The sequence below is a fragment of the Microtus pennsylvanicus genome, chromosome 11, assembly GCF_037038515.1.
Source record: "Microtus pennsylvanicus isolate mMicPen1 chromosome 11, mMicPen1.hap1, whole genome shotgun sequence".
In the NCBI taxonomy this organism is placed as follows: Eukaryota; Metazoa; Chordata; class Mammalia; order Rodentia; family Cricetidae; genus Microtus; species Microtus pennsylvanicus.
Window position 1 is genome coordinate 41,673,216 of NC_134589.1, and position 9,968 is coordinate 41,683,183.

Genomic DNA, 9,968 nt, shown 5'->3' on the forward strand with positions numbered 1-9,968 from the left:
ACGCACACACACACACACACACACATACACATGCACGCACACACATACACTCACACACACAAACACAGACACACACACACACACACACACACACATGCACACACACACATACACACACACCCCACACCCCACAAACAGTTCTCCAAGGATGAGGTAAACAACCATTGGGAGGAGAATAGTTGATGTAGGGATGCAGGGGGATGTTCCTAGTACTAAGGCTTTAGCATTGGCTCATCCTTCATAGCAAATAGAAAGTGCGTTAGATGTAGAGATGCAGATGAAGGCAACACGGAGCTGTGACTGAGGGTGACATGAATCTGTGATCCAGGGAGGGTGTGGGAAAAACTATGAGGGCATTCACACAGTTCTGTGGGAGCCTGTGGATACATGTATGTCTCCTGAGACCGCTCAACAATTTCTGGGTCCTCTCTCCACTCCAGCTCCCGAATACTACACAGTGGTAGATTCAAATCCCCTTTCTGTTCAGGAAGGAGGTTTACTTCTCTGAGCCTATTTCCCTATCAGTGAGATGTGACAGAAACTCCTAAGTAAGCGAAGTACAGAGCTGGACACACAGTTGGTATTTCCCTCGGCCCACCCACTGACATTCTGCCTTCCCTTTGACCATAGATCAGCCATGTTCCAGCTTGCTTAGGACCAAGCTATCCTCCTCAGAGGAGCTCCATTATCTGGTCTGTAGAAAGATACCAGAGTTATCCAAATACCAACCCACCTGACTGAACTAAAATTGTCAATAGCCTCACCACTAGGTCTCACGCTCCGTGAAGGCAGGCCAAGGCCTGGTACCTCAGAGAGCAGGACTATTACTAGGGAAAATCGAATATATGAACAGATAGTGATATATGAGGCCCTAGATGGAAAACTTTCATGGAAGTATCATGAGATCAGTTTACCACCACAGACTCCTAGAAGTCACTCCAGTAAGCTCAGACGTCAGTCAAGGACAGGCAGAGAAAGCAAAATAGTCTTTCTACCTGGGAACTGGAAGGAGGACACACCAAAGAGGGAGTGGCCAATGGACCCACTTCAGCATGTTTGCTAATCCCCTGCCATCCATGAGGCACCCGGGCCATTTGAGCAGCAGGTAGGCCAGACATCCCCATCCCAATGCCCCGCCTTGTATGTGAAAGGCAGAGTACCCTCCAAGGAACCTGGGCTGTGCATCCCTCGGCTACACTGTCTGTTTCTATAGTAAAATTTCAGTAACAGGAAGTCAACCTGAACTAGCAAGGCAATACAGAGGGGAAATTTGACTGGCATGTTCCTAAAATTATCAAGGGCTAACAAGTGTCTGGCATGGCGGGATCCAGGCAAGGCAGTGGTGTCACCGGGGCTCAGTATTCTGCTCTATCTCTTGGGACTCTTCCGACTTCATTCACAAATGGCTAAAGAGCAACATGGCCCTGGTAGCTCGGAGCTCGGAACCTCCACAAGACAGAGCAAGACTTCAGGGCCCTGTTTCCATAACTGGCTGGATTCAGGCTCCACGCCTGAGCCTTTGCCAAGTCTTATGGTCAGTGTGATAGTAGCCTGGGTCTGGTGGCAGCCTGGGGGTGGGGTGGAGAGGGGATAGCATCGTTTTCTTCCTGAGAACTGAGATGGTGATGTGGGAGTGTCATATATCAATCTGTTGATTTCATTGGTTAAGCAATAAAGAAACTGCTTGGTCCTCATAGGTTAAAACATAGGTGGGAGGAGTAAACAGAACAGAAGGCTGGGAGAAAGAAGCTGAGTCAGGAGTCGCCATGATTCTCCCACTCCAGGCAGATGCAGGTTAAGATCATTCCTGGTAAGCCAGCTCGTGGGCTACAGCAGATTATTAGAAATGGGCTAGTCCAGGTGCGAGAGCTAGCCTAGAAGAGGCTAGATAGAAATGGGCCAAGTGGTGTTTAAAAGAATACAGTTTCTGTGTAATTATTTCAGGTAAAGCTAGCCGTGGGGGCGGCCGGGTGCTGGGGACGCAGCCCGGTTGCTCCTATTTCAACAAGATGAGAAATGGAGCAAGGGTGAAATGTGGTACAGGCAGCCTTCATCCCCCCCCCCACACACACACCCATGTACCAGGCACAAACCTAAATTATGCCTCCTTATGATCCTTTGAGGTGAGACCATTGGTGTCCCCACTCCAGAGGTGGGAAACCAGCTCAGAGGCTACAGATCTAGCCAGTGTCAGCCCCAGTAGGCAGAGCACAAGAGAGCATCAGCCACTTTGTTAAAGGGGAGGATACAGCCTCTGAGCTAGACTGAAGGGGACAGCGGATTTAGTCGACCAACCAGACCTAGTAGAGGGATGTGACCAAGAGACATCATTGCATATGACCTGGGTAACCGTCCATGTCCCTGCTCTACCTCACACCAGTGACATGTCCTCCACAGAGGGTCTTTTGTTTGTTCTTCTTCCTCTACGCTCTTCATCTGTTACAGTGCAGCAGTGCCAGGCCACCTGGGGTTCCCAGAAACCAGAGGCTGTCGCAATAGACTGGACCCTGAGGTTACCCTCTCGTCTCACCAAAGTTCATCACCTCTAGTGAACTCATCACACGGTTGGGTTGTGCACTGTGTCCCCTTTGGTCACCTTCTGGGAGGCCATTCATGCCCTGGGCTTCTAATGGGGTTGGACTCGGGAAAAACAGCAGGTCACCTTCAGTTATGAGAGTCTGGGGGTGTCCCCCAGGATCCTCGGCCACACTAAAACAGCCAAGGACCTGGTGGACAGATGGAACTGAGGGGTTCAGAGGCAACAGGTAGGATATATGTTACACACCTGTGCCTCAGTTTCCCTCACAGTCCTCCCTCCAGAGCTGGAGCATGCCCGCGTGGGATGTGGAACAAAGCAGACTGGACATGGGCTTGCCTATGGGTCTCTGTGTGACGTCATAGGGCAGCATCATTACCAGGACTCTCGGGGGCCGGCTAGCTCAAGTGAAGACAAACTAGCTCCCAAAACTGAAAGGTCAGCGGGGCCTGGTGGTGAATTCTTTAATCGCAGTACTCAGGAGGCAGAGGCAGCAGGATCTCTGTGAGTTCAAAGCCAGCCTATGTAGTGCGTTCCAGACCCACCAGAGCTACATAGTGAGACCTTGTCTCAAACAACCAACCAACCCTGAAAGTCTTTACTTTTGGCACCGTTGGACACAAGGATCTCACAGAAGGTGCCCCAGTGAGTTCACAGGTAGGGACACAGCCTCCTTCACTCCAAGGGATTAGTTAGGCAGAGACCAGAAGAGCGTCGTGGCTGTGGCAGCTAGGAGAGAGCGTCAAAGCTGGAATGATCGGCCTGACCTCTAGATGTCCAAGAGGAACCTGTGATCTGTTGAGGTCAGCCAAAAAGAAAAAGGGTTTCGGGTCTGTGGCTGGAATAACAGTGGCACAAGTCTCTCTCCTGTGGCGTGGAGTGGAGTTGGGGGTGTAGCTCGGGTGAAGCTCCGTGAATCCATGTGGAGGGCAGCATCTGCGGAGGGGATTTTGGCTCTGGGTATTTGTCCAATCAGAGTTCACCTCTCGTCCCCGGGACCTGGGATTCACGTGAGACTATGAATCACACTGAGCTGCCCAGTGACAGGTAAGACCGGGGCTACAGCTTAACTGGCAGTTCCTCCTGGCAGCCATGTGGTTGGGTACCAGGAGACTATGGGTTGCTCCCCCATGTGGTCCTGAACCCCTTTAAGCACACCCAGCACTTAGGCCCTTCAACTGCATCACACACCCCTCCCTAGGTTCCCTGTGACAGTTCTGTGACCTTGGACAAAGTCTTTAGACCGTCACAAACTCATCCTCAACTGGAGAGTGAGGCTGCTGTCCACATGCAAACATACACCCAAGATATGATATCTGAAGATGCAAAACAGCTTTATTCATATCAACCAAAATCTGAAGACAGTCTTTGTATGCCAGATGCATAAACAAATGGTAGTGTACCCACAGGGTATGATGGCACCCGGCCTACAATGGAGTGGATGGACCCTAATGCGCATGGAGGAATGAACCATGAAGACACACTAAGGGAAACTAGACACATGATATACACCATGGGACGATCCAGAAAAGACAAGAATCGCTAGAAAAAAACAGGTCAGTGGTGGGCCAAGACTGGAGGACTGACCATCGAGGAGATGGATCAACAGAGCTTCCCAAGTAATATTTCAGTCTGATGGTGATTGTTACAAAGGTGTATGTTCCTGAAAAGACTAGGAATGGTCCACTTATAGCTGGTGAATTCTGCTGCATGTAAAGAAAGAACATCTTGACGATGCTGTTCTGAGAGGAAGGAAGGGAGGAAACTATTGCCTGAACTAGGAAGCTTTCTGTATCACAACCCAAGATGGGTTTGTTTTGGAAGAAAAAACAAATCCATAGGTTTATATAATCAGGTTAGTCCAAATGTTGGCTTCAGGCATAGCTTGATCCAGGGTAGCAAGGAACAAGTCCACACAGCATAACCTGTGTTTTCTTTATTGGCTTCATCCTCAGTTGCATAAGTTGGCCACCAGTAATTCCAAACTGACATCTTAACAACTCCCATGAAAAGATAGAGCTGAAGTCCCATGAATGGGGGTCAGGACAAGAAACAATTCTGCAGTCTTTATCCAGGCCTGGAACACATGCCTACCTCTAGAGCTGGGGGGATGGGGAAGCTGGCCCTACCTGAATCCTGATGATACAGAGTAAAGCGTGACCTTTGAAGGAACAATATACCAATAGAAACAAGGTCCATGAAAAACTGACAGCTACCCGTCCCTCTGCCTACCCACTGTACCATGCCATTACCCATTCCTATGTCTAGACAGCTCTACCATGGCCAAGTCATCAGGAATGGACCCCACCTCCAGCCAGGGTTGCTTTCCTAACACAGGAGTCAAAACAGGAAAGCCAAGAGGGCACGGTGGTACTCAGCTATAATGCCGGCGCTCTGGAGATACAGGTAAAAGGACTGAGTTCAAGCCCAGGCTGGAAGCCCTAAGATTCTATCTCAAATAAAAAAATGGCTGGACATATAGCTCAGTGGTAGAACACTTGTCTAGCATGTCTAAAGCCTATAGTTCAAACTCCAGGACTAAAAAAAATAAATAAATTCTAAAGATCGGGTGACAGGGTAGTATTGCTTCTCCAGCACTTAGGCAAACCAGAAAGCTGCTGGGTGCCTGCCCCCAAGACATGGCAGGGCATGGGGGAAGCTGTGCAGAAGCCAGGGGCCTAAGGAAGAGCCCTGCAGCTGCGGGAGTCTGAACTTGAACCTCCAATGGGAAGGATACCTCCTTATGTCCTGGGCTCCAGTGACCCAAAGCTCAGGGAACGCAGGGCAGAGACAAGGACTGCAGCTCAATTCAGGGCCACCAGCCCTGGGTTCAGCCAGGGCCAGAGGCCAGAGAAGAAACTGTCAGGAAAGATCATCTTGCAGAATCAACGGCCTAAGACATCATTCACCACGTGAAGACCCAAATGTCACTTCAGTGTCCGGCAGTGTAACTACCCTCAAGGGACCAGCATTCCCGGCTCAAGTGTCCTCCTGGAAGGGAAAAGACAGGCAGCAACCGAGTCAAATCTGTACACAAAACAGTATCACGGTATACAGAGCACTCCTACAGCTATTAAATAGGCAACAAACCCAGACAGGACACAAGCCTTCCCAAGGCTGCCCTTCGGACCCCAGGACCTGCACTCTGCAGCAAAGAGAGTTGGGTGGAGAGAAGGGCATGAGGCAGACAGAGGAGGGGAGAGGGCCTGTGCCAAGCTGGGCAAGAATGGTTTGCCCCCTCACTTGGGGGGGGGTCCCCCTTCCAAAGGAAGCCTGAGGGCCTGGCCCAGAGCCCAGGGGCTCCAGGAAAGCAGTGTTCTTGACTCCCATCCGCCAATTCCAAGGCAGGCTGGCTGTCCGGCTCTGCAGACCTGCTGGAAAACAGCTAACCACTTCCTGGAGCTAACAATGCACCATGGTCAGCTCATTGTACTGACGGCCAACTCAGCTAGTCCTCAGGCTGTGCTTCTGGAAGGGAAGGAGGGACAGTCTGCCAAAGACCACGACACCCCAGCAGCAGGGGCTTTCCCTCTGCACAAGCCCCGAGCGTGACCATGTTCCTTCCTGGTTGTCTCTAAGCAGAGAAGCGGCAGGCAAAGGTCTTGCACTGTCATCCAGCCAGCAGAAGACTGTTCCTGCTGTCAAGGGGACCCAACTATGCCCTATTTAGAGCTTGGATTGGTGGCAGCATGACAGACCGAATAGCAACTGAGGATCCAGGCCAGTGGACACTCGCCATCTAGAAGCTAGTGGAAGGGGCTTACCCTCCTGTGGGTGAGACACCCGCTCCCACCCACCTCTGGACAGTACGGTCAAGAAGTTGCTATTCGGTATTACACTAGGAGGCTGGAGAAGTGTTCGGGTCCCTGCACCCATGCTGGGCAGCCTACCATCACCTATAACTCTAGTTCCCAGGGACTTGACCATCTCCTCTGGCCTCTGTGGGCACCAGCATGCACACGCCACACACACATACATATGGTCAAACACATGCATATTAAAGATGTATTGGGTTTTTTATATGCTCATAACGAATCTCACCACGATTATTACAGAAATGTCGTTGATCTTGGAGTCAGAACTGCAGATGCGAATCCCGGCTCTGCCCTCAGTAAGTACCCCGATCACCTTCATCTGCCAGAGGCAAATGGTTCCACCTTCTAAGGGGTTCTACAGGCAGAGTTAGAGGGAACGTCTTCCATCGCCTCTGGTGGGCCTGTAGCCTGGTGGTTCCTTCCGGCTGCTAGACAACACACAAAGGTAGGCAAGAAAAAGTCAACAGCAAGTCAGGGCGCCCACCCCAGGCTCCTCTTGATCCCTCCAACTCTGATCTAGTTTGTGTCAACAGACACCCAGTCATGGCCTTTCACACTCCTTAAGTCAGCCGTTCTCAACCTAGGGGTCTCAACTTTGGGGGTCACATATCAGATACCCTGCGTATTTACAACTCATAGCAGTAGCAACAAAACGATTTTAGGTTGGAGGTCACCATGACATGGAGAGCTGTATTTAAAGGGTTACAGCATGAGGAAGGTCGAGAACCCCTGCCTTATGTGAGTGATTCAAGGGTCAAAAAGCCTGCCAGAGCTACCAGTCAAGGACATCCTCACTGAGGACCTCCCCTCAAGCTCCCTTCAGCAAGACTGCAAGATCTCTGAGTTCCTGGCCAGAAATATCCATATCCTCCTTTGGGGGAGCGGGGAGGGGGGCGCAGAGGGAGGGTAGAGAGAGAAATCCAGGCTTCCAGGGGCACAGCCTGTGGCTCACTGGGTGAGAGGCCTGGCTCCCATTAAAAGTCCCCCTCTGGCTCAGTGGGTAAAGGTGCTTGTCCTGTAAGGCTGACAAACCCGAGTTCATTCCCGGGAACCCATACAAAGGTAAGAGAACACAGCAATACATTTTCAAAAGGTGCCAGCAAGATGGCTCAGCAAGTAAAGGCCCTTGCCAACAAACCTGAAGGCCTAAGTTTATCCCTGGTGGTCCTTTGGCCCCCATGTGTGCCCCTCTCCCACAAATGAAAGTCCCCATTCTGTTAATGCGGTGAGGCCAGAAGGAAAGTGTGCAGGCACGGCTCACAACAGACAATTCAGGTACGGGCATTTACGAGCCTCGTTCCTCCCTCTGATGCTCGACAGCAGTCGAGAGTAATTCTCCTATTTTCAAATACTCTACGGTATTTGAAAGCTCTTGGGAGGGAGAGGCAGGTGGGATCTCTGTGAGCTGGAGGCCAGCCTGGTCTACATAGTGAGACCCAGTCTTGTATGTTTGTGTGGAGGTCAGAGGTCCACCTCAAGGTGCCTTCCTCGATAATCGCTCTATACCTTACTCTTAGACGGGGTTTCTCACTGAACCTGCATTTGGCTGAACTGGGTGGGTGGCCAGTCCCACCGAGCCATCCCTGCCTTGCCACCTGAGATCACAGGTGAGTGATGTTCAGAATGGAACTGGCGACAAGCACTTTACCAACTGAGCCAACTCCCCAGCCCTGTACTGTGCAAACGCTTTGGTAAAGAATGAGGACCATGGGAAGGAACAAGGTTTGGGGCAGGGACCAGCACGAGTAAAGAGGCTCTAGGGGAGGTGGAGACTGAAGTTAGGAAGAGCCAGCAAAGCTGTTAGAGCTGACGGAACAGCTGTCGCCCTTGTCCGTCCCAAGTGTGAGAGTCTCAGTCCACCAAAGCCTCACTCACCTTCCAGCAGCAAGAGTAAATCCTGTCTAACCTTTACCCCGTGAGACACCAGCAGTCTCTTGCAGAGCTGGGGGCACAGAGCCCACAGACCCAGGGCAGGCGGCACAGTCGTGATAGCCAGCATAAGCCAAGAACCGATACCATCTTGTCAATGACGAATGCTTCCAAGCTGGCTCCTGGGGACCTGAAGACATCCTGAAGATGACTGTCTTCTGCTGCTGATGTGAGGTCCTTAAGATCTGGGGTGGCTTGTTGTGGCAGGCCCCGCGATGCTTACTCCTCAGTCACCTGTCCATTTGAGGACAAGCCACAGCCCAGCCTCAGCAGGCACACAAGACTGTTGCTTTGAGTCTTGGTGACATCGCTGTGGCATGCTAGTGGTAGGGAAGAGGAGCATGTCACAAAACGGCTCCTGTTGGAAAGGCCCAGAGTCAGAACTTCAGCATCTACAATCTTTGGGAGGTGGAGGCAGAAGGATCAGAGTTCAAGGCCAATCTTGGCTACACGAGACCCTGTTTCAAAAAAAAAAAAAAAAAAAAAGAATGAAGGAATGAATGGATTAAAAGGCACGCATGCTGCTTTGAAGCCCCCATCCCATACCCATAGGCCCCCAAGTCAAAATATATGTAGGGTCGGGTTGGAAAAGGTGGAGGCACCAGCTGAACACGGAGGTAGGTGGCTGCCGCGGTAACAGGAGTAGACAATGTCCACCTAAGAAAAAGCAAGTTCTGAGATCACAGCAGAGAGGAAATGCCCAGATCAACACAGCCACCGGCTCTCAGACTCTCTTCACTCAAGGCCTAAAAAGAATGCAAGTTCCTGCCCAGGTACCTGCCCCCACTCTCAGGAAACAGGAGGGGGGATCCTGTAAGACAACCATGCTTTTCCCCAACAACCTTTACCTCGGCTGAAACAGGGAGACCCAGGAATGGTTCCCAGCCCTCCCACCCCCATGCCACCCCCCAAAGAGTGAACATGTATGTAAATTAATGTCGGCCACATTAACTGTTTCAACAACCAGCATGTGCTCATTCCTTCTCATTTTGGGGGATACATTCCAAGCTAACAGAAAGTTCCTTCTGTCCTAGGCCAGGTGGGCGAGGGCTGGGCTGGTGACCCCACAGCTGCCTGATGCACACTGCAAGAACAATAAGGATTTTTAGGGGCATTATGACTGAGTCAGAAAACACAGCTGCCCCTGAAAGTCCCTCATTTTTCTTGCTGTCCTTGAACACACGCCAAGTAAGGTGGTTGGTCATCCAGCTGGCCCAGGTGAGGAGCAGAAGAGACATCGGTCCCTTACCCAACCCTAGCGCACTGTCCCCCAGTCAATCACTCCAGAACCCAATTGATGCAATCTGCCACAGGGATCCAAGGATTTGAACTAAGAAAGGTGACTCTCGCGGGGGGGGGGGGGGGAGGAGGGACATGTCATGGATCCAATCTTCTGCAACTGGTTTCAGGTCTGATAGGAACCGGGGAGAGGGGCCTCTAGCCTATTCAGGACAGGACTCTTCTGAGGCCAGCCCTGATTCAGGTGAGAAGAAAAGCAGCCCAGGAACTCTGGAGCCAGTGCTGTGGAAGAAGAGTCTGAAGCTGTGAGACAGGAACGGCAGCTGGGCTCCACCCTGCTTCTCTAATGGCTGTCTGGCCTGAGGTACCCTGGAAAGAGGGTAAAGGAACTTTCACCACCATGACGCTTCCATTACAAAGCAACCCAAAGACGACAAGCCAGGCAAGGA

The 9,968-nt window shown here is 51.3% G+C and overlaps 1 long non-coding RNA gene across 1 annotated transcript; it reads right to left on the bottom strand.

Annotated features, from left to right (window-relative positions):
• Window positions 1-3,853: 3,853 nt before the first annotated feature.
• LOC142860328 (uncharacterized) lies at window positions 3,854-9,137 on the bottom strand. Its single transcript, XR_012912327.1, has 2 exons — window positions 6,578-9,137; window positions 3,854-5,527 (listed from the first exon to the last, which is right to left on the bottom strand). It is a non-coding gene; the product is annotated as an uncharacterized LOC142860328 (long non-coding RNA).
• Window positions 9,138-9,968: the final 831 nt, after the last annotated feature.